Source organism: Poecile atricapillus, chromosome 19, assembly GCF_030490865.1.
Source record: "Poecile atricapillus isolate bPoeAtr1 chromosome 19, bPoeAtr1.hap1, whole genome shotgun sequence".
NCBI lineage: Eukaryota > Metazoa > Chordata > Aves > Passeriformes > Paridae > Poecile > Poecile atricapillus.
This window is the reverse complement of record NC_081267.1, coordinates 9,502,277-9,525,650: the sequence shown is the minus strand read 5'-3', so window position 1 is coordinate 9,525,650 and position 23,374 is coordinate 9,502,277. Positions and strand designations below refer to the sequence as shown.

Here is a 23,374-nt window from a genome sequence, read left to right as displayed (position 1 = left end):
TTTTGTGGGATTTTTCGGGAATTTTGTGGCATTTTTCTTGATTTTTGTGTGATATCCAGGAGATTTTGTGAGATGTTTCTGGAATTTGGTAGGGTTTTGAGAAGATTTCTGCAATTTTGTGGGATTTTTCTTGAATTTTGTAGGATATTGAGAAGATTTTGTGGGAGTTTTCTGGAATTTTGAGGAATTTGAGGAGACATGAAGAATTTTGACGTATTTTCTTACATTTTGTGGTATTTTGTGGAGATGTGGGATGTTTCTGGAGTTTGGTGGCATTTTGAGAAGATTTCTGCAATTTTGTAAGATTTTCTGGAATTTTGTTGTATTTTTCTTAGATTTTTCTAGGATATTCAAGAGATTTTGTGAGATGTTTCTGGAATTTGGTTCGGTTTTTGGAATATTTAGGGATTTTTTTTACTTTTTGCAATTTCGTGGGATTTTTTTGCAATTTTGTGGGATTTTGCAAAAGTTTCAATAATTTTGTGGGATTTTTCTGGAATCTTGAAGGATTTTCTGGAGACCTGAAAAATTTTGTGGGATTTTTCTTAGATTTTTGGAAATTTGTGCGATTTGGTGGGATGTTTCTGGAATTTGGTGGGGTTTTCAGAACATTTAGGGAATTGTGTCAGATTTTTTCTGCAATTTGGTGGGTTTTTTCTTGAATTTTGTAGGATATTGATGAGATTTTGTGGGAGTTTTGTGGAATTTTGAGGGAATTTGAGGAGACGTGAAGAAGTTTGAGGTATTTTGTTTGATTTTGTGGAAATTTGTGGGGATTTTGTGGAATGTTTCTTGAATTTGGTGGGTATTTGTGAAGATTTCTGCAATTTTGTGGGATTTTGTGGAATTTTGTGGGATTTTTCTTGATTTTTCTAGGATATTCAAGAGATTTTGTCAGATGTTTCTGGGATTTGGTAGGGTTTTGGGAAGATTAAGGGGTTTTTGGTTTTTGTTTTTTCAATTTTGTGTGATTTTTTTGGAGTTTTGTGGGATTTTGCAAAATTTAAATAATTTTGTGCGATTTTTGTGGAATTTTGTGGTATTTTGTGTAGACTTGAAGAATTTTGTGGGATTTTTCTTAGATTTTGTGGAAATTTATGGAGATTTTGTGGGATGTTTCTGGAATTAGATAGGGTTTTTTCTTGATTTTTGTAGGATATTGAGGAGATTTTGTGAGATGTTTCTGGAATTTGGTAGGGTTTTGAGGAGATTACTGCAATGTTGTGGTATTTTTCTGGAATTTTGTGGTATCTTAAATTATGTGGGATTTTGTGGAAACTTGGAGAATTTTGTTGGATTTTTCTTAGATTTTGTGGAAATTTGTGGAGATTTTGTGGGATGTCGTAGAAATCTGATAGGGTTTTCTTGCTGCGGCGGCGGAAAGCCCGGAGCACCGCGACTTCTCCAGAAGCACCCTTGAGAAAGGCTGGCCCGAAGCGCGTGTGAGCAGCTTCGAGCAGTCGAGTGATTCCAGCTCAGCTCAGTAATAGTATAGTGATTTCAGCTCAGCTCAGTAATAGTATAGTGATTCCAGCTCAGCTCAGTAATAGTATAGTGATTTCAGCTCAGCTCAGTAATAGTATAGTGATTTCAGCTCAGCTCAGTAATAGTATAGTGATTCCAGCTCAGCTCAGTAATAGTATAGTGATTCCAGCTCAGCTCAGTAATAGTATAGTGATTCCAGCTCAGCTCAGTAATAGTATAGTGATTTCAGCTCAGCTCAGTAATAGTATAGTGATTCCAGCTCAGCTCAGTAATAGTATAGTGATTTCAGCTCAGCTCAGTAATAGTATAGTGATTTCAGCTCAGCTCAGCTCAGCTCGGCAGCGGCGGCGGCAGGCAACACAGGAAGCAGGGACGAGATAGCTGGTCCAGCGTTCCACCGAGGCACAAGCCTTTATTCAGGCAAAGCTTCAGCAAAGGGTGCCGGTAACAGCGAATGTCCCGAACAGAGGAAAACCCGGGATATTTATGGGGAAGGAGAGGGGCGGGGGGAAGCCCGAGATACCTGTATCGGGGTGGGACAGCAGGGGAGAACACCAATGAAACACAACAGTTTAACATAACTAACTCAAAGACCCCTGGGAGCGACATCGTGTCGCTCTTACAGAGAAGTATCTCCTCTCCAGGGGAGAGCCAGTACCTCGGGCCCAGCGGGCTCCTCCGTACCCACACTTCCCCATATTAACATAGAGTGTTGCATTTTAAACTCTAAAAAGCTTTACAAGTTCTTTCCTTGCTTCTTGACCTTTGGACTTTCTATCAGCAGAAGGACATTGTTTTACCAATCAGGGATTCTCCTTTAGCTGGCTAGGCTATTGTTCTTTGGTCATATAGTAACTAGTACTCAGTATCTTATGACTCAAAGCAAGCTTTCATTTCTATTTCAATTCTAGGCTTCATACCTTCAGAATCTGTTGTTAAACAATCATATTCGCAAGGTTTCCCTGTTTCATCTTCCCCAACATAAACTGTCACTTTTAATATAAATTAGAAGCTAATTTGAATATTTTTAAGTGTAATTCCTCTGTTAAATCAAAAAGTCATAGGTTAAAAATTAGATTAAATACTGTATAACTGCTGTTCTTTTGCTAAACTGTGAAGTTGAAGGTATCAATTAATGGTTAAGGTATAAGTGAAGTCCTGTTAAGTTTGACCTCTGTTAAGTTTTTAGGCCATATTCCTTTTATCCTTGACCTCACTGTCCTTTTGTCACAGACACACACACATACGGACAGTTCTGGGTTCATTTCTGGTTGGATTTGGATTGCCTGGATTTTGTTTGGTTTTGTTGTTGTTTGTTTCCTTGCTATGCCTGAAGTGTCCAGTCAGGAGAAGAGTGACTCTTGCCAAGGAACTTTGTGCTGCTGGTGCTTAATATTAAATCTGGTTTTTGCTGCTCCCTTGCTGGGGATTTTTTAAGCGCTCTCAAGCCCTCGTTGGTGACAGGGTGAAGGAGCCCTGGCCCAGGCTCTGGCCCTGGGGACACAGGGATGCTGCCAGGGGTTCCCTGTCCCCCTGTCCCATGCCCCACAGACCTCGGGATGTCCCACAGCCATTCTGTGATGTCCCAGTCTGGACTGTGATGTCCCAGCCCCTCTGAGATAACAGAACCTACTCTCTGATGTCACAGCCTTCTCTCTGACATCACACACTCTTCTCTCTGATGTCACACAGCTGCTCTGTGATGTCACAATCTGCTGTCTGATGTCACAGAGCTGCCCTCAGGGATTGTGGTATCTGCTCTGTGACCTCACAGCCCACTCAGTAATGTCACAGCCCACCCTGTGGTGGCTCTGTGATGTCATACAGAAACTCTGTGATGTCACAACCCACTCTGTGATGTCATGCATTCAACCTCTGATGTCATAGTCCTCTCTGTGATGTCACAGCCCACTAAGTGATATCACCCAGCCCACACTGTGACATCACACCCTGATTTCTGATGTCACAGAATCCCCTCTATGATGCCGTAGCTGCTCAGTGACCTCACACAACAAACTCTGTGATGTCACAGCCCCATCTGTGACCTCACACAACCCACTCGGAGCTGTCACACAGCCCCTTTCTGACATCACAGCTGCTCTGGGGCTCCAGGACACAGCCACAGAGGTGCTGCTGTGACACAGCCCCCTCTGGGACATCCCACAGCCCCTGCCAGTGCTGAGCCCCTGGGAGCTCTGTCTGGGCCTGCTCGTGTCCCTGAGCTGCCCTGGCAGGGCCCCAGCCCTGCTGGGCTGTGCTCAGGAGCTGCTCCTGGCCAGAGCTGTCTCCCTGCTGTGGTCTGTTCCCATGGCAACATCTGCCCCATTGCTATGGTCTGTTACCATGGCAACCATCACAGGCCCTGTTGCTATGGTCAGTCCCTTGGCAGCTCCATGGAGACCCCATGCCAGGGATGGTTGCCATGGACACCAGCTCAGGCCTGGAGCCAGAGCCCGTTGCCATGGCAACCATTTCCAGTCCCATTCCCAGGCTCATGGGATCCCAGAGCCACAGAATTGGCTGAGTTGGGAGGGAGCCATGGGGATCCTCCAGTCCAACTGCTGGCCCTGCACAGGACACCCCAACAATCCCAGCCTGGGCCTGGCAGCGCTGGCCAAACGCTGCTGGAGCTCAGCCAGCCCTGGAGCTGGGAGCCTTCCCTGGGGAGCCTGTTCAGTGCCCCAGCAGCCTCACGGGAAAAACCTTTTCCTCACATCCAGCCTAAACCTGCCCGCCTCAGCTCCAGCCGCTCCCTCCACTCCTGTCCCTGGGCACCAGAGGGAAGAGGTTCCCACAGCCCCCAGCCAGGGACCCGCTCCCAAGGCTGCTGCCATGGCAACCAGGCCTGGCACCAGCTGGGATGCTCGGTTTCCACGGGCTGGGCTTCACGAATGGCATTCCCCAATTTCCTGCTCCCGCTAAAACCGCGCTGCTGCTCGCTTCCCTCCCACCTCCCATGGAAAGCAGAAAAGGCAAAGATCCCAGGCTGGGATAAAGAACAATTTATTGAGAACAGCTACGAGATAAGGAACAAACAGGAACAGAAACAACTGTGGTAACAGAATAGATAAGAAAAACTATTTACAGGGAAAAATAAACCACCACAGACTGGCTCTTTCTGGCCACGTATCTCCTCCTGCCTGGAAAGGACACTCTTCTCCTCTGGTGAGAGAGAGGGAGTCCTTTTCGTGCCCCTGGCAATGACCTGATATGGGATTGAATATAATGACAAGGACATGGTCAGACTCTCACATTCTTTGATACCACATCATGACATTGCCATGGGCAGGACAAGGTACAGGTGTCTTCCCAGCATGGACCACAGGGAACATGGATCACCAGGTCTCTTCCTGACCTCGGTCCTCCAAGGCGGGATGAAGATGGAGCAGTGCACAAAGCTCTTCCTGCACTTGGGGCATTTACAGGGCTTCCCTTACCGGTGCCTCCGTTGGTGTTTGGTCAAGCTAGATTTCCAGGTGAAGCTCTTCCCACACTGGGGACACTTGTAGGGCCTCTCCCCAGTGTGGATGCACCGGTGGGTGATGAGGGTGGAGTTTCGCTTGAAGCCCTTCCTGCACTCGGGGCAGCGGAAGGGCCTCTCATCCGTGTGAATCCGCTGGTGCAGGAGGAGATTGGAGCTGCTGTGAAACCTCTTCCCACACTCAGAACACTCGTAGGGCCTCTCCCCAGTGTGGATGCGCTGGTGGATGGTGAGTTGGGACCTCTGGCTGAAGGTCATCCCACATTCCTCACACTCATAGGGACGTTCCCTGGTGTGGGTCCTCTGGTGGAGGATCAGGCTGGAGCTGTGGCTGAAGCTTTTCCCACATTCCCCACACTCGTAGGGCCTCTCCCCAGTGTGAATGCGCCGGTGGGTGATGAGGTGGGAGTTTTGGTTGAAGCCCTCCCCACAGTCGGGGCAGCGGAAGGGCCTCTCATCCGTGTGAATCCGCTGGTGTATGAGGAGATTGGAGATGGTGTGAAACCTCTTCCCACACTCAGGACACTCGTAGGGCCTCTCCCCAGTGTGGATGCGCTGGTGACTGATGAGGTGGGAGTTGTGCTTGAAGCCCTTCCTGCACTCGGGGCAGCGGAAGGGCCTCTCATCCGTGTGAATCCGCTGGTGCCTGAGGAGATGGGAGCTCCTCTGAAACCTCTTCCCACACTTGGGACACCCGTAGGGCCTCTCCCCAGTGTGGATGCGCCGGTGACGGATGAGTTGCGAGTTGTAGCTGAATCCCTTCCCACATTCCCCACACTCGTAAGGCCATTCCCCAGTGTGGATCATCTGGTGGCAGATCAGTTTGGTGCTCTGGCTGAAGCTCTTCCCACACTCCAAGCACTTGTAGGGCTTCTCCCCATCCTGAAGCTGCTCATGGACCACCAGCTCAGAGCCCTGGCTGGATCTCCGGCCGCCTTCCTGGCACAGGGTGGGTCTTTCCTCCTCAGAGCACCCTGGGATGGGTTTGGAGCCCCTCCTCCTGCAGGATCTCTGGGGATTTTCCTCCCCATTGGATTCCTGTGCTGTGGAGCTGCTCAAAACAGACTCTTCCACGAGGTTCTGCTGTGGGGATTTGTCCTCCCTGGTCTCCATCCTCAGCTCCTTGTCTGGGGGAGGAAGGACAAGGAGAGGATGGGATTTGCCTCCGTGCCAGAGGGAAGGGGAAGGAGATTCCCCCAGTGCGTCCCCGGCAGGACGGCGTCGGCAGCGGGGTTGTCCTGCAGCCAGGGGCCATGCTGGGCTGGGAGATGGAGCAGGAGAGAGGGGGAAAGGGGCACTGACTTCCTCCTCACCTGCCTGGGTGTCCTGGGGCATCTTCCTCTTCCTCACAGCCTCCTTCTCCATCTGGCCAAGGTTTGGGAATGAGAAATCCTTGTTTGCGGAAATATGCAATGCATGAGCACATTGGGTTAGGGTGTTCCTCCTGACCAAGTTCATCTTTAGAAGTTACCGGGCGTCTGGGGCCCCATAAAATCCTCCCAAACACCAAAATTCAGCCCTGAAAATGCCTCCCAGGAGTTTCCCATCTCTGTTCTCTCCCCTTTGCGGTTCAGGGATTCCCCCCTGTCCCAGCTGCGGGGGGTCACGCTTGCACTGGGGTTCCTCTGTCTACTCAGTCCCTGCCCACCCCAGGTTGCTGGGAGTGCCAGAAATCCAAAAAGTTCCCCCCATTTCCATCTCCTCATTTAGGGATGATGGGGCTTTTTGGATTCCTATGGTCCCTTCTCCCCTTACTCTCTGCTTTGGGGTGCAGAAGGTCCAAGGAGTCCCCCCTGCCCCTCTCCAGGCTATGGAGGGTCCCATGAATTGCAGTGCTCCCCCTCTCTGGCCTCCCCACTTTGGTGTCTGGGGGGACACAGGGCTCTGCTCCTCCAGGCTGCCTCTGCCAGCAGCCGTTACCAGGACTCCCCAATGTCCCCCCCAGGGGGCATTTTTCACTCAGGTTTGGAGTTCTTCATTCTCCAAACATTTCCCAGTAAAACCCAACCCAGGTACCCCCCAGGATATCTGGGTCAAGCTCCCCCTCCCTGGTCATTGCTGGGATGGGGGGTGATGATCCCATGGGTGGGATCCCATTGGTGAGGGGCTGTGAATTCAGGAGTGCTCGACCTCGTGTTTCCTCCTCCTTTCCATGATCCTCCTTTGTCCCTCCTCTTCTTCTTCCTCTGGCTCCTCCTCTTCCTCCTCCCTAACACCAGCTTCTTCTCCTACTTCCATTCCTTCTCTCTCTCCTTCTTCACCCCTCCTCCTCCTCCTCCAGGAGCAGTGACACCCTCGGTGCCCCGTTCCCAAACCCCTCACAGCCCACGGCAGGAGCGGGGATGGAGCCGGGACAGGTCGGGATGGGCAGCGCGGGGCTCTCCGCTGCTCCCACCCGCTGGGGACGGGGGGAACCCGGCCCGGGGAAAAGGAGAGGGAAACTGGGAAAATTGGGGGCTGCAGATCCAACCTGGGGCTGGCTGGGGACCCTGGCTGGGGACTGCCAGCCCTTGGGGCTCCTCTGGGGAGATGCGGGAGGGGGGAACACAGAGAGGGCTGGGGGATCCCAGGAGTGGCAGCACTGGCAGGGACTGGTTTGTACTGGGGTAACTGGAACCCTACTGGGGTAACTGGGAATGACTGGGAATGAGCACAAGCATGCTGAGGGCAGATGGGATATACTGGGAGTGACTGTGACCATACTGGGAACAGCTGGAACCACACTGGGGGCAACTGGGAGTGAGTGGGACCATGCTGAGATGGACTGGGACTATTCCAGGGACAACTGGGACCATACTGGTAGGAACGGGGAAGAATTACAACTATTCTGGGATCATACTCAACTGGGATCATACTGGGATCACAGTGGGAGCAGCTGGGTCCCTGCTGGCTGAGACTGGGATCCCACTGAGGGTGTCTGGAATCATACTGGGATTGACTGGGAGTGGCTGTGAGAAACTGGGATCATGCTGAAAGCAACTGGGAGGAGCTGGGAATGACTGGGAGCGTGCTGGGGCTGACTGGGATATACTGGGAGAGACAGGGAGTCCCAGGGATCACACTGGAGGCTACTGGGGTCATACTGGAACTGACAGGGAGCAACTGGGGGCCACTGGCCTCATACTGGGAGTGACTGGGATTAGACTGGGAGTGCAAAGGAAACTAGAAAAATGGGGAAATAATGGGAAAAAAAACAGGGTAAATTCAAGGAAAATAAAGGGGAAATATCAGGGAAAAACAGAAAAAAAAACCCCAGGGCGAAATCAAAAAAATTTGGGGAAAAAATGGGAAAAAATGGGAAAAATTTGGGAAAAACAGGGAAAAATTTGACAAAAAGTTGGCAAAACCAGGAAAAATTTGGGGAAAAAAAAAAAGGAGAAACCTCAAGGAAAACTCAGGGAAAAAAATCAGGAAAGAAAGCAGAAAAAAAATGGGAAAATCAGGAAAAATCAGAAAACATGAGGAAAAATCAGGAAAAATAGGAAAAGAAAGAAAAAATCAAGAAAAAACAAGAAAAATTTGGGGAAAATGGGAAAAATCAGGAAAAAAAACTGGGAAAGAACTGGGAAAAATTGGGGAAAATCAGGAAAAGAAAGAGGAATAAAATCTGGTAAAATGGGAAAAAAAATGGGAAAAACCAGGAAAATTTGGGAAGAAACTGAGAAAAAACTAGAAAAATTTGGGAGAAGAAGAGGAAAAAATCAGGAAAAAATGGGAAAAGCATGAAAAAAATTGGGAAAAAATCATGTACAATATCAGGAAAAGAAAGACGAAAAGACCCTGGGAAAAAAATCAGGGAAAAATTTGGAAAAAAATTGAAAAAATCAACGGAAAGCCAGAAATATTTGGGGAAAAACTGCATAAAAATCAGAAAAAGAATTGGGAAAAAAATCAGAAAAAATTGTAAAGAAAAAGGAAAATCAGGGGAAAAAAATCAGGGAAAGGATAAAAAAACCTGGAAAAATAAAAAAAAAAATAATGAAGAAAAATCAGGAAAAATTTGGGGAAAACCAGAAAAATTTGGGAAAGGAAAATGGAAAAATCTAGGGGAAAAAATGGGAACAAAACCACAAAAAAATCAAGGAAAATTTTTGAAAAAATTGGGAAAATATTGGGAAAAAATCAGAAAAAGAAAGAGGAAAAATCAGGAAAAGAAATCAAGAAAAATCAGGAAAAAAATGGGGAAAATCAAGAAAAGAGAGAGGAAAGAGACTTGGAAAAAAATCAGGAAAAATCAGGAAAAAAAATTAGGAAATACAGGGAAAAATCAGGGGAAAATTTAGAAAAAAAATAGGGAATAACCTGGAAAAAACTGGGAAAGGAACAGGGAAAAATCAGGAAAAAATGGGGGAAAATCTGGACAAAAATGGGGGAAAAAAATTGGGAAAAAACAGGGGAAAAATCAGGAAATCAAGGAGGAAGAAGACCAGGAAAAATCTGGGAAAAAATCCAGGAAGAAATCAGGGAAAAAATGAGGAAAAGAAGGCGGGGAAAAAAACCCTTGGAAAATGGAAAAAAATTGGGAAAAAGCCAGGAAATATTTAGGTAAAGAACAGGCAAAAATCAGGAAAAAATGGGGAAAAATTAAGACATATCAGAGGCAAAAATCAGGAAAAAAATGGGAAAAAAATTGAAAAAAAATGTGAAAAATGAGGGAAAAATCAGGAAAAGAAATAGGAAAAAAAAAACAGGAAAAAAACAGGAAAAATTTGGGAAAAAAATAGGCAAAAATCAGGAAAAATGGGAAAAAAGGGAGGAAAAAAATTGGGGAAAATATTGGGAAAAATGGGAAAAAATCCAGGATTAAGTGAGGAAAAGAAAGAAAAAAATAATCTGGAAAAAGCTGGAAAAAATGGGAAAAAAGAGAAAAATGGAGGAAAAATGGAGCAAAAATGAGAGAAAAATGGGGAAAATGCTATAAAAATAGGAAAAAATGCTGGAAATGGGAGAGAAATGGAGGAAAAATTGGGGAAAAAATGGAGAAAAAAATGGAAGAAAATTGTGAAAAATGGGGAAAAATGAGAATAAATTGGGATAAAAATGGGGAAAAAAGGCAGGAAACAGGGAGAGAAATGGAAGAAAAAGGGAATAAAAATGGTAAAAGTGAAGGAAAAATGGGAGAAAAATGGCAGAAAATGGAGAAAATAGGAGAGAACATAAGGAAAAAATTGGGGAAAAATGGAGCAAAAGTGGTGTAAAATGGGGAAATTGAGAAAAAGTAGATTAAATATGGGGAAAAAAAACTGAAAAAATGAGAAAACATGAGGAAAAAGTTAAGGGAAAGTGGAGGAAAAATAGGGGGGGAAAATAGGGAAAAATAGAGAAAAAAATGAGATAAAAAAAGGGGGAAATGGAGGAAAAAAGGAGAAAAATGGGGAAAAACTTGGGGAAAAATAAAAAAATAGGATAAAATGGGGGAAAATTATATGAAAATGGGATAAAAATGAGGAAAAATGGAGAAAAAATAGGGAAAAAATGAAATAAAAACGGGGGAAAATTGGGGAAAAATTAAATAAAACTGTGCAAAAATGGGAATAAATTGGGGGAAAATGGAGCAAAAGTGGGGGAAATAATTGAGACAACATTTGGGGAAAATGGAGACAAATTGTACCCTAATAGTGAATGACTGGGAGTGATTTGGCTCGTCCTGCGGTGCCGAGGACACTGGAACCACACGGGGGGAGCAACTGGGCAATGCTGGGAGCAGCCACTGCCGGCACCGGGAGCCCCGAGCCCCTTTCCCGGCCATGCCGGACCCGCATCCCCCCGGCCCCTTTGCCGGGGCTCTGCCGCCACCGGGACCCCCCAAAAACACCTCCCGGGGACCCCCGGGGTCCCCCCGAGGAGCATCTGCGGCTCGGCTCTGGAGCCCTGCCATCCCCAAACATCCCCCCCAAAAACCCCAAACCCAGGGACCCCCGGGGTATTTGGGGCGAGCTCCCCCTCCCCGGGCACCTGCGGGATGGGGGGCGATGGTCCCGAAGGAGCTGCAGATCCAGAGAGCGGGGAGCGCACGTGGAGCCTCCTCTGCCTGCTCCAGCTCTTCCTCCTCCTGCTCCTCCTCTTCCTCCTCCTCTGTCCCTCCTCTTCCTCCTCCTCTGTCCCTCCTCTGTCCCTGGGCGTGGTTCGGAGCCCTCGGGTGAGCGGGGCCGGGCCGGGACACGATGGGAAAGGGCTGGGTCCCCCCCAAACCGAGCTGGGGGCAGCGGAGGTTTGGGGGAACAATGGGGACAGGGCGGGACAGGGGAACAGGGGGAGGTGGGAGCACTGAGGGTCCCCCAGTTCACCCCAGGACCCCCAAGCCCCGTCCCAGCCCCCCCAGTTCCCCCCGCAGCCCCGGCTGAGGGGGGCTCAGCCCAGGAGCCGCCGTCGTTCGGGGCTCCCCCGAGTGCAGGAACGGGAGAGTTCCCGGCTCGGGGAGGCCCCAGCAGAGGAGGGGATCTTGTCCCTCTTCCAGGGCCTTTCAGGGTCTTCAGGCCCCTCTGAAGAGGAGTTTTTCTCTTTTTCAGGTTTTTTTGGGGGGAATCCCACCACTACAGGGGTGTTTTTTCCTCCCCATTTTAGGGTGTTTGTGCAGCTGCAGCTCCACAAACCCCTTTTTAGGGGGATCATGACGGCTTTAAGTGACATTTTTAGGGATGGGTTGTTTTAGGGAACCTGCTGGTTATGCAGATAGGGACCCCATGCCAGGTATGAACCTTCTCAATGTCTGTATGGGGTTTTGCAGTCTTGGGGAGTTTTTGGAGCATCCAGGGCTGTGTTTGGGATCAGAGGAGGTTGGGGTGTCCCGGGGGATTTGGGGGTTCTCGGCAGGTTTGGGGGTACCTGGGCAATGCGGGTGGCAGTGCTGGGGACCCCGTGCCGGGTTTGAACCTTCTCACTGTGCACAGGCAGCGTCAGCGTGTTCAGGGAGATCCTGGGGGGCCCAGGGGGGTCACCCCAAATCCCAGGGACCCCAAATGCTGAGGGACCCCCCAAACTGCCCTCCCCTCTGGATCTGCTGCAGGCAGGGGGGCACCAGCACTCGGCCCCCACCCTCCACCATCACAGGGGGGCTGTGGAAGAAATCTGGGGGAGCACGGACAGGTCGGGTGGGACCCCCATAGTCCTGGGGGAGGGGACACGGGGGGACTCCCAGGAATTCCCGTTGTGGGGGGATGAGGGGGGACCCAGGAAGAGTTTGGGGTGGATGGGTGGGTCATGGGGGGTCCCCCAGGATGGGTTTGGGGGGAACCGGATTGGAGCTCCCATGGCAGTGGGATAGGAAGATTTGCCCATGGAATTCCATGGGAATGGCATAGCAGTGAGATCCATCTACAGAATGGGACAGCAGCTGGATCCATCCGTTGAGGTCCCATGGGAATGGGATGATGTCTGAGATCCATCCATGGAATTTCCATGGGAATTCAAATGTTCCCAAATTTTGCCCTCCCCGATCCCACATTCCCATTCCCATATTCCCTGGGAACTCTGTCCTCCCCACCTTTACACTCCAGCACCTCCCGCCCATATCTGACATATTTCCGGAGACATTCCCTGCAGCTGTGAGCCAGGGAATTTGTTAATCCCTCAGCCTGGATCTCAGGGATCCCCATGGCGGTGCCACAGTTGCCATCGCAGCCCCACAGATCCCCCAGCCCCGGCTCCCCCCGCTCAGCCCCGCTCTGGCTGTGCCGCTGCTGCAGCATCTGCAGCTCCCCGCTGGCCCCGTGCCGGTGCCGCTCCTTGTGCCAGCCCTGGCTATCCCAATATCCCAGCCCTGGCTATCCCAATATCCCAGCCCTGGCTATCCCAATATCCCAGCTCTGGCTATCCCAAGATCCCAGCCCTGGCTATCCCAATATCCCAGTCCTGGCTATCCCAATATCCCAGCCCTGGCTATCCCAATATCCCAGCCCTGGCTATCCCAATATCCCAGCTCTGGCTATCCCAGTATCCCAGCCCTGGCTATCCCAATATCCCAGCCCTGGCTATCCCAATATCCCAGCCCTGGCTATCCCAATATCCCAGCTCTGGCTATCCCAATATCCCAGCTCTGGCTATCCCAGTATCCCAGCCCTGGCTATCCCAATATCCCAGCCCTGGCTATCCCAATGTAATAAATGTAGTTATGAATAAAAATTCGTAAAGGCCTAAATAAATATATCTGTAGTATAATAACATGAGAAAATATAAAATATAGTGTCGCCAAGGATTCCTCCCTAGATCCAGCCACAAACATCCATTTTAGAGATAACAATTCTACCGGCATCGGGATAATGATCCTAGCCAGCACCCATCAGCCTAAAAGAATAAGCAGGACACGGGCCATCAGGCTGGACAAAAGAAACAGACAAGATACTCATCACCGGACCTGAACACCCCACCTGACAAGCTACAGTTGGGGAGCAATCAAACTAGACAAAGAAAGAAGCCCAGCCGAGATATTCATCGGCCCCAACCCCGGAGCCAAACACTCCATCCTGATGGCCCAAACCAGGATGAAATCAAGGAACATCCAGGACCTTTTTACATATGAGGAGACTCTGCCCCACTGTCTATTGATTCAGTTCACCGGTTCCAGGAAATCCATTCAACCAACCATCAAGACTCTTTGTTGAACAGTGACTGCTCGGAGTTTTGGCCTCAGGGCACAAAACCCCTATAAGAACCCCGGACTGCAGCCCATACAGTGTGGATTTGGGAACACCTATACCTCTGGGTATAGATCCCTGTCCACCCAGCGCTGCGCTGACCTATTTATTGTGGTTTTTCTCTTTTGTTGCAGGTGCTTAAATTGTTTTATAATAAATTGCTTTTTATTGACCTTATTTTGCCATTGCATTTATAACACCAATATCCCGGCTCTGGCTATCTCAATATCCCAGCCCTGGCTATCCCGTTATTCCAGCCCTGGCTATCCCAATATCCCGGCCCTGGCTATCCCAATATCCCAGCCCTGGCTATCCCAATATCCCAGCCCTGGCTATCCCAATATCCCAGCCCTGGCTATCCCAATATCCCAGCCCTGGCTATCCCAATATCCCAGCCCTGGCTATCCCAATATCCCAGCCCTGGCTATCCCAATATCCCAGCCCTGGCTATCCCAATATCCCAGCCCTGGCTATCCCAATATCCCAGCTCTGGCTATCCCAATATCCCGGCTCAGTTCCGGCCGCCATCCCCGGCGGCTGCGGCTCCGCCCGGCCCCGCTCGCTGCGGCGGCACTGGAAGGGGATCCCAGCCAGGGACCCCATGGACATGGACTGCGGGAAGCCCGGGCCGGGCTCCGGCAGCGCCGCGTGCAGGGAACGCAGGGAGAGGAGAACTGGGGGGACATTTGGAGATTTGGGATCGGGGGGGTCACAGCTGAAGGAAAGGGGGAACGGGGAGAGCCGGGAAGGGCATTTGGGGATGCCAGGACTGACAAGAGGGGAGGCTGGGGCTGGCTAGATGTGGCATGGCTGGAGTTCAGGGCGTTCCTGTATCCAGGAAAGGGAGCTCCAAGGGTCCCCGGTGTCCCCATTGCCAGGAGAGGGCAGGGAAAGCCGGGATGGCTGGGAATAGGGGTCCCGGGTGTCCTCAGTGCTGAGGAAAGGAGGGGCTGGGTGCAGGGAGAGGCAGGAATAGGGGTCCGGGGGGAAAATGGGTCAAGGAGAAGGGGGCTCTGGGGGCTGCGGCAGGCGTGATGGCCGGGAAAGGGGTGCAGGCGTTCCTGGTGCCTGATAAGGGGGTGCAGGGTGGGACCCACGGCCGGGAATGGGGGTTCGGTGGGATGGCGGCGCCCAGGAATGGGGGTTTAGGGGTCCCTCCGCGCTCCGGAATGGGCGATCAAAGAGTCCCGGTGCCGGGGGTCCCCCTCACCTCTCGCCGCCCCCCGGGAGCGCCCCCGGCCCCAGCGCTGGAGCCATCGCGCTGCTCCGCTGCGGCCCCGCCCACAGCCCCGGCCCCGCCCCCAGAGCCGCCTCCGGCCCCGCCATTGGCGCCGCTCTTTGCGGCACCAATGTCATACGTGGCGCAATGATGTCATACAGCCAAGCCATGATGTCACAGCCTTCTCTGTGATGTCACACAGTCCCCTCTATGATGCCATAGCTGCACAGTGACGTCACACAACAAACTCTGAGCTGTCACACAGCCCCTTTCTGACATCACAGCTGCTCTGGGGCTCCAGGACACAGCCACAGAGGTGCCACTGTGACACAGCCCCCTCTGGCACATCCCCCAGCCCCTGCCAGTGCTGAGCCCCTGGGAGCTCTGTCTGGGCCTGCTCGTGTCCCTGAGCTGCCCTGGCAGGGCCCCAGCCCTGCTGGGCTGTGCTCAGGAGCTGCTCCTGGCCAGAGCTGTCTCCCTGCTGTGGTCTGTTTCCATGGCAACATCTGCCCCATTGTTATGATCTGTTTCCATGACAACCATCACAGCCCCCTGTTGCTATGGTAAGTCCGTTGGCAGCTCCATGGAGACCCCATGCCAGGGGTGGTTGCCATGGACACCAGCTCAGGCCTGGAGCCAGAGCCCGTTGCCATGGCAACCATTTGCAGTCCCATCCCCAGGCTCATGGGATCCCAGAGCCACAGAATTGGCTGAGTTGGGAGGGACCCATGGGGATCCTCCAGTCCAACTGCTGGCCCTGCACAGGACACCCCAACAATCCCAGCCTGGGCCTGGCAGCGCTGGCCAAACGCTGCTGGAGCTCAGCCAGCCCTGGAGCTGGGAGCCTTCCCTGGGGAGCCTGTTCAGTGCCCCAGCAGCCTCGGGGGAAAAACCTTTTCCTCACATCCAGCCTAAACCTGCCCGCCTCAGCTCCAGCCGCTCCCTCCACTCCTGTCCCTGGGCACCAGAGGGAAGAGGTTCCCACAGCCCCCAGCCAGGGACCTGCTCCCAACCAGGCCTGGCACCAGCTGGGATGCTCGGTTTCCATGGGCTGGGCTTCAGGAATGGGATTCCCCAATTTCCTGCTCCGGCTGAAACTGTGCTGCCACTCGCTTCCCTCCCACCTCCCATGGAAAGCACAAAAGGGAAAGATCCCATGTGTTGGGGAAGGTGAAACAGGGAAACCTTATGAATGTGATAGTTTAACAAAAGATTCTGGAAATATGAAGGCTAGAATCAAAGTGGAAATGAAAGCCTGCTTTGAATCATAGGATACTGAGTACTGGTTAACCAAAGAACAATAGCTTAGCCAGCTAGAGGAGAATCCCTGTTGATAAAACAAGGTCCTTCTGCTGATAAAGAATGCAAAGGTCAAGAAGCAAGGAAAGAACTTGTAAGGTTTTGTAGAATCTAAAATGCAACACTGTATGTTAATAGAGGGAAGCGCATAGGCTGAATGTAAATTCTTTAGTAGGTGTGTCTCATGGTGATTGGTTACTAAGAATTAGAATATTCACGATAGAAAAAGGTATATTGAATTGTAACAAGAACTTCGCTCTCTTTACTCTTTACTCTTTACTCTGACCTCTTTACTCTTCTCTCTTCTCCCTGACCCCATACCCTTTCCCTCTTACCCCATTACCCCTCTCCCCCACTCCTAACTCTCAGCCCCCTCTCCCTGCTCCTACCCCTCTCGTCTTCCCTGCTCTCTCCCTCTGCCTTTTCCCTCTTTCCCCCTGCTGCTCTCTTACTCCCTCCCTCCCTCATCCAACCTCACGTCCCCTGCTCAACCTGTTCTCTCTCCCCTCCCCCGGACCACGTGGACGCCAAGGCTGGTGGCGGACACGGGTCTCCCCTCCTTTCACCCTTATAATAAATTGCTTATACTTGAACAGCTTGACCCTGGAGAAGTCTCTCACCGTGAGCGAGAATTTATTACTCTCCAATACCCATGCTGGGATAAGAACAATTTATTGAGAAGAGCAACGGGATAAGGAACAAACAGGAATGGAAATAATTTAGATAACAGAAGGGATAAGACAAATTATTTACAGGGAAAACTAAAACACCACTGACTGTTTCTTCCTGACCATGTATTTCCTCCTGCCTGGAAAGGACACCCTTCTCCTCTGGTGAGAGAGAGGGAGTCCTTTTCCTGCCCCTGCCAATGACCTGAGATGGGATTGGATATAATGACAGGGACATGGTCAGACTCTCACATTCCTTGATCCCACATCATGACATTGCCATGAGCAGGAAAAGAGACAGGTGTCTTCCCAGCATGGATCCCAGGGAACATGGATCACCAGGTCTCTTCCCAACGTGGATCCTCCAAGGGTGGATGAAGCTGGAGCAGTGCACAAAGCTCTTCCTGCACTTAGAGCACTCGCAGGGCTTCCCTTACTGGTGCCTCCGTTGGTGTCTGGTCAAGTTAGATTTGTCTGAGAAGCTCTTCCCACACTGGGGACACTCGTAGGGCCTCTCCCCAGTGTGGACACGTTTGTGGGTATTGAGGTGGGAGCTGCAGCTGTAGCTCTTCCCACATTCCCCACACTCATAGGGCCTCTCCCCAGTGTGGATGCGCTGGTGGGTGATAAGGTGGGAGTTCTGCTTGAATCCCGCCCCACAGTCAGGGCAGCGGAAGGGCCTCTCATCCGTGTGAATGCGCTGGTGCAGGAGGAGATTGGAGCTGCTGTGAAACCTCTTCCCGCACTCAGGACACTCGTAGGGCCTCTCCCCAGTGTGGCTACGCTGGTGGATGATGAGTTGAGAGCTCCACCTGAAGCTCTTCCCACACTCAGGACACTCGTAGGGCCATTCCCCAGTGTGGATCATCTGGTGGCAGATCAGGCTGTTGCTCTTGCTGAAGCTCTTCCCACACTCCAAGCACTTGTAGGACTTCTCCCCATCCTGACATTGCTCATGGACCACCAGCTCAGAGCCCTGGCTGGATCTCAGACCGCCTTCCTGGCACAGGGTGGGTCTTTCCTCCTCAAAGCACTCTAGGATGGGTGAGGAACCGCTCCTCCTGTGGGATCTCTGAAGCTTTTCCTTCCTCCTTGACTCCTGTGCTGTGGAGCTGCTCAAGACGGCCACTTCCACGAGATTCTGCTGCAGGGATTTCTCCTCCCTGTTCTCCATCCTCAGCTTCTTGCCTGGAGGAGGAAGGACAAGGAGAGGATGGGATGTTCCTCCATGCCAGAGGGAAGGGGAAGGAGATCCCCCCAGTGCGTCCCCGGCAGGACGGCGTCGGCAGCGGGGTTGTCCTGCAGCCGGGGGCCAGGCTGGGCTGGGAGATGGAGCAGGAGAGAGGGGGAAAGGGGCACTGACTTCCTCCTCACCTGCCTGGGTGTCCTGGGGTATCTTCCTCTTCCTTGCAGCCTCCTTCTCCATCCAGCCAAGGTTTGGGATTGGGAAATCCTGGTTTGGGAGAAAACAAGGAATGAGCACAATGAGTTTGATGGTCCCTCTTTTCAATTCACTCTCTAGAAGTCGTCAGGGCATCTGATGCATCTTGGTTTGAAAGGAAAGGTGTTTGCTAAGGAAGGCAGAAATCTCCATTGAAATTGATAAAAATGTAAACAACCCACCCCCTCCGAATTTTTATAATCTTGATATCAAAGTGCTCTCAAATAAAGATATAGGAATAGAAATAATAGTGCTTTATTAAAGAAAGGAAAATGAAAATTCAGCAGGACAAAAAACAACAACAACAAAAAAACAAAACAAAAAAACAAAACAAAACAAAACAAAACCCCCACACAGAAACCACCCACTGACAGAGTCAGAATACAACAAAGCACTCCGATTAAAATGGTGGCTGCAGTTTTCCTGGAGTCACAGATGTGGTTCTGTTTAAGCAATGATCCCACAGAAGATTGTAGCTTACCTCTGAAGTTCCGGTGCTGTAGATGGGTCTGGTCTCTCCTCTGGGAATCCAGTGGAGAAAGGCTGCCTGTGGTGTTCTGATGCTCTGATTATATCCAGTCAGGAATGCTTGGCTCCTCCCCCTGGGTGGAGCATCTCACAATGGGATGATGTCATTTTATCAGTCCTGCAGTGAGACTCAATGGCCCATTAACAGAAGATATCCCCCTGAAGGGAGGATGGGTGGTGGAAGAGATAAAGAACACTGCCCCACCCGGTTTTAACAGCTGGTCCATTAACAGAAGACATCCCCCAGTTATGAGGGATGGGTCATGAAAGAGATAAAGAAAACTGCTCTACCAGGTTTTAACAGATGGTGAAGAATACACACTTTTGGTTACATCTTGCATTTCAGCCCAAGACATGGGGTCCATAAAAACCTCCCAAACACCAAGATTCAGCCCTGAAAATGCCTCCCAGGACTTCCCCATGTCTGGTCTCTCCCTTTTGGTGTTCAGGGGTTCCTCCCTGTCCCAGCTGCTGGGGGTCCTGCTTGTACTGGGGGTCCCCTGTGCATTCAGTCCCTGACCTCTTCTGGCTGCTGGGAGTGCCAGGAATCCAAAAATTTTCCCCCATTTCCATCTCCCCACTAAGGGATGCTGGGACCCCACAGTATTCCCCAAGGGGCATTTTCCACTCAGCTTTGGAGTTCTTCATTTTTCAGACATCCCTCCCAGAAAACCCAACCCAGGGATCCCCCGGGATATCTGGGCTGAGCTCCTTCTGTCCGGTCACTTGTGGGATTGGGGGTGATGATCCCATGGGTGGGAGGCTGTGATTTCAGGGGGTGCTCGACCTGGTGGTTGTTTCTTTCTTTCCCTGATCCTCCTTTGTCCCTCCTTCAGGCTGAAGAAGCTGCTCAAGGAGTCAGAAGCAAAACTCCAAGTCCCTTGGAGCTTCAATGGACCCCACTGAGGGCAGGGACTGCCAAAGGCTCCCCAGGGACTGGTGAGAGCAGATCCTGGAGGCCAGGATTGCCAGGAGCCAAAGGCTCTGAGCAGGGAACTGCAATGCTGAGCAAGCCCTGGCTGGGTTGGAGGAAGCAGAAAGGCCAAGCCCTGAGCCCAGGCCTGGCACAGCAGGGCCTGTCCCTCACGGGTGGCTCGGGGCTCTTTGTGGGGCAGTGGGATGTGAGGGGCAGCAAGGACAAATGCCATAAACCTGTGTGACACTCCAGATCCTTATGGAACCAAGAGGCCAGTGTGACACTGTGGTAAGTTGTGGAACCACGGGGATCATTGTGGCACTCTTGGGCCCATGGAACCAAGGAACCAGTGGGACACTGTTAGGCCTCATGGAAACAAGAGGTCACTGTGAGCCTACAGGGCTGTAACACCCCAGAACACTTCAATGCTGGTGGTAACCAAAGGTTCCTGTGCTTGAATTTGGTGCACAGGAGAAACACCCACCAGATCTTCTCAACATGGACAGATGCAAAGAATATTCTTGGTAGGAAGGGACCCACAAGGACCATCAAGTCCAACTCTTAAGTGAATGGCCTGAAAGGATTGAACCCACAGCCTTGCTGATACTGGCACCATGCTCTGACCAACTGAGCTAAGAGGTTAAAATGACACAAAATTGAACTGGCAAAATATAGACAATCAAGGAACTATGGCAAATGGTTTAATACAACATCCAATTGAACATAAAACTCTTACCATAGCATTAACTTTGCAAGCTTAGCTCCTTTAACCCAAAAGTGTTAACCCTTAAGATTTTGGGAAACATTAATATATCCAAAAATGTTCCAGGTACGTAAGAGAAGAAGGAGAATAAAAGGAGACCAGAAAGACAGAAGATCTACAGAAAAATACTTCCCAGATGATCCCAGTCACTCTCACTGCAATTGCAGTCATTCCCATGAATGAGCTGTTGCACTCAGTCACCCCCAGTATGGTTCCAGTCACTCCCAGATCCTCCCAGCATGATTCCAGTCATGGCCAGAGTGACTCCCTCTCACTCCCAGGATGGGCCCAGTTGCTCCCAGTCACCTGCAGTATGGTTCCAGTCACAGCCAGCACCTTTCCATTCACTCCCAGTATGATCCCAGCTAATTCCACTAGGATCCTTGTATGTCCCCAGAATGGGCACAGCTGCTCCCAGGATTATCTTGTGTGTTTCCAGTTGCTCCCATTTACCTGTGGGACTGTGGTATCAGTCTCTCCCAGTCTATCCCAGTTCTTCCTACTCACTCCTCAGGTGCTTCCAGCCTGATCCCAGTTGCTCCCAGCCACTCCCAGTCACTCTGAGTGCAGTCCCAGTTGCTGCCAGTATGGTCCCAGTCCTTCCACACATGGCCCAGCTGCTCCCAGTTGCTCCCAGTAGGATGCCAGTTGACCTCAGCGTGGTTCCAGTCACTCCCTGTTCCTCTCAGTGTGATCCCAGTTGCACCCAGTTGCCCCCAGTACAGTCCCAGTCCCTCCACAGATTATCCCAGCTGCTCCCAGCACAGTCCCAGTCATGCCCAGTTGCCCCCAGTGCAGACCCAGTCACTCCCAGTTGTTCCCAGTTGTCCCCAGCATGGTTCCCATTGTTCCCAGTGTGTTCCCAGTCATCCCCAGTATGATCACAGACACTCCCAATATGTCCCAGTTTCCCTCAGCATGTCCATAGCCATTCCCAGACACTCCCAGTAATCCCAGTCAGGTGCTTGTTATCCCAGTATGATCTCACGCCCAGTATATCCCAGTGGAGCTGGGATTCACTGCCTGAATTTACAGCCCCCCATCTGTGGGATCAATACCCCCCCTCCCACAGGTGACCAGGGAGGGGGATCTTGGCCCAGATATCCTGGGGGGGTCCCTGGGTTGGGTTTTTGAGCGTGATGATTGGAGAATGAAGAACTTCCAAAGCTGAGTGGAAAATGCCCTTTGGGGGACATTTGAGGTTCCCAGTGGCAGCTGCTGGCAGAGGCAGCCTGGAGGAGCAGAGCCCTGTGTCCCCCAGGACACCAAAATTGGGAGCCCAGAGAGGGGGAGCGCCACAATTCGCGGGAGCCTCAATTGCCTGGAGAGGGGCAGGGGGCTCTCAGTGGACCCCCTGCAACCCCAAGAAGGGAATAAGGGGAGCAGGGACCCTGGGACCCCAATATCTTTCAGCATCCCTAAGTGGGGAGATGGAAACGGGAAAATTTTTGGATTCCTGGCACTCCCAGCAGCCTGGGCAGGGCAGGGACCGAGTAGATGGGGGACCCCCAGTACAAGAGTGACTCCCAGGAGCTGGGACAGGGGGGAAACCCTGAACACCAAAAGGGAGAGAACAGAGATAGGGAAATACTGCGTGGCCTTTTTAGGGCTGAATTTTGGTGGTGTAAAAGTTTTATGGACCCCATGTCTTAGGTTGCAATGCAAGATGTAACCAAAAGTATGTATTGTATCACCATCTGTTAAAACCTGGTAGAGCAGTTTTCTTTATCTCTTTCATCACCCATCCCTGGGGGATGTCTTCTGTTAATGGGCCAGCTGTTAAAACCAGGTGGGGCAGTGTTCTTTATCTCTTTCACCATCCATCCTCCCTCCAGGGGGATATCTTCTGTTAATGGGCCATTGAGTCTCATTGCAGGACTGATAAAATTACATCATCCCATTGTGAGATGCTCCACCCAGGGGGAGGAGCCAAGCATTCCTGCCTGGATATAATCTGAGAATCTAAACACCACAGGCAGCCTTTCGCCACTGGATTCCCAAAGGACAGACCAGACCCATCTACAGCACCAGAACTTCAGAGATAAGCTACAATCTTCTATTGATTCAACAGAACCACATCTGTCACTGCAGGAGGACTGAAGCCACCATTTAATCGGACTACTTCCAAAAGGCTGACCAATGGGGTGTAAGGTTGTATTCTGACTCTGACAGTAGATTGTTATTTTTTTGTTGTTGTTGTTTGGATTTTTTTGTACCTCTGCATTTTCATTTTTCTTTCTTAAGTAAAGAACTATTATTCCTATTCCTATATCTTTATTTGAGAGCACTTTGATATCAAGATTATAATAATTCAGAGGGGATTGTTGCTTACATTTTTATCCATTTCAATGAAGGTTTATGTTTTTTTTAGCAAACAACTTTCCTTTTACACCAAGACATTCCAGATGCCCGAGTGACTTCTAGAGAGGGACTTGGGCAGAGGGACCTTCAAAGTAAATATGCTCATTCCATGTTTTTTCCCAAACCAGGATTTCTTAATCCCAAACCTTGGCTGGATGGAGAAGGAGGCTGTGAGGAAGAGGAAAATGCCCCTGGACGCCCAGGCAGGTGAGGAGGAAGTCAGTGCCCCTTTCCCCCTCTCTCCTGCTCCATCTCCCAGCCCAGCATGGCCCCCGGCTGCAGGACAACCCCGCTGTCGACGCCGTCCTGCTGGGGACGCACTGGGGGGATCTCCTTCCCCTTCCCTCTGGCACGGAGGCAAATCCCATCCTCTCCTTGTCCTTCTTCCCCCAGACAAGGAGCTGAGGATGGAAACCAGGGAGGACAAATCTCCACAGCAGAACCTCATGGAAGAACCTGATTTGAGCAGTACCGGGGCACAGGAATCCAATGGGGAGGAAAATCCCCGGAGATCCTGCAGGAGGAGGGGCTCCAAACCCATCCCAGGGTGCTCTGAGGAGGAAAGACCCACCCTGTGCCG

General features: G+C 51.0%; 1 pseudogene; it reads left to right on the top strand.

Moving 5' to 3' along the window:
* LOC131586345 (uncharacterized) overlaps positions 1 to 23,374 on the top strand; it is a 982,094-nt pseudogene that overhangs the window by 336,176 nt on the left and 622,544 nt on the right.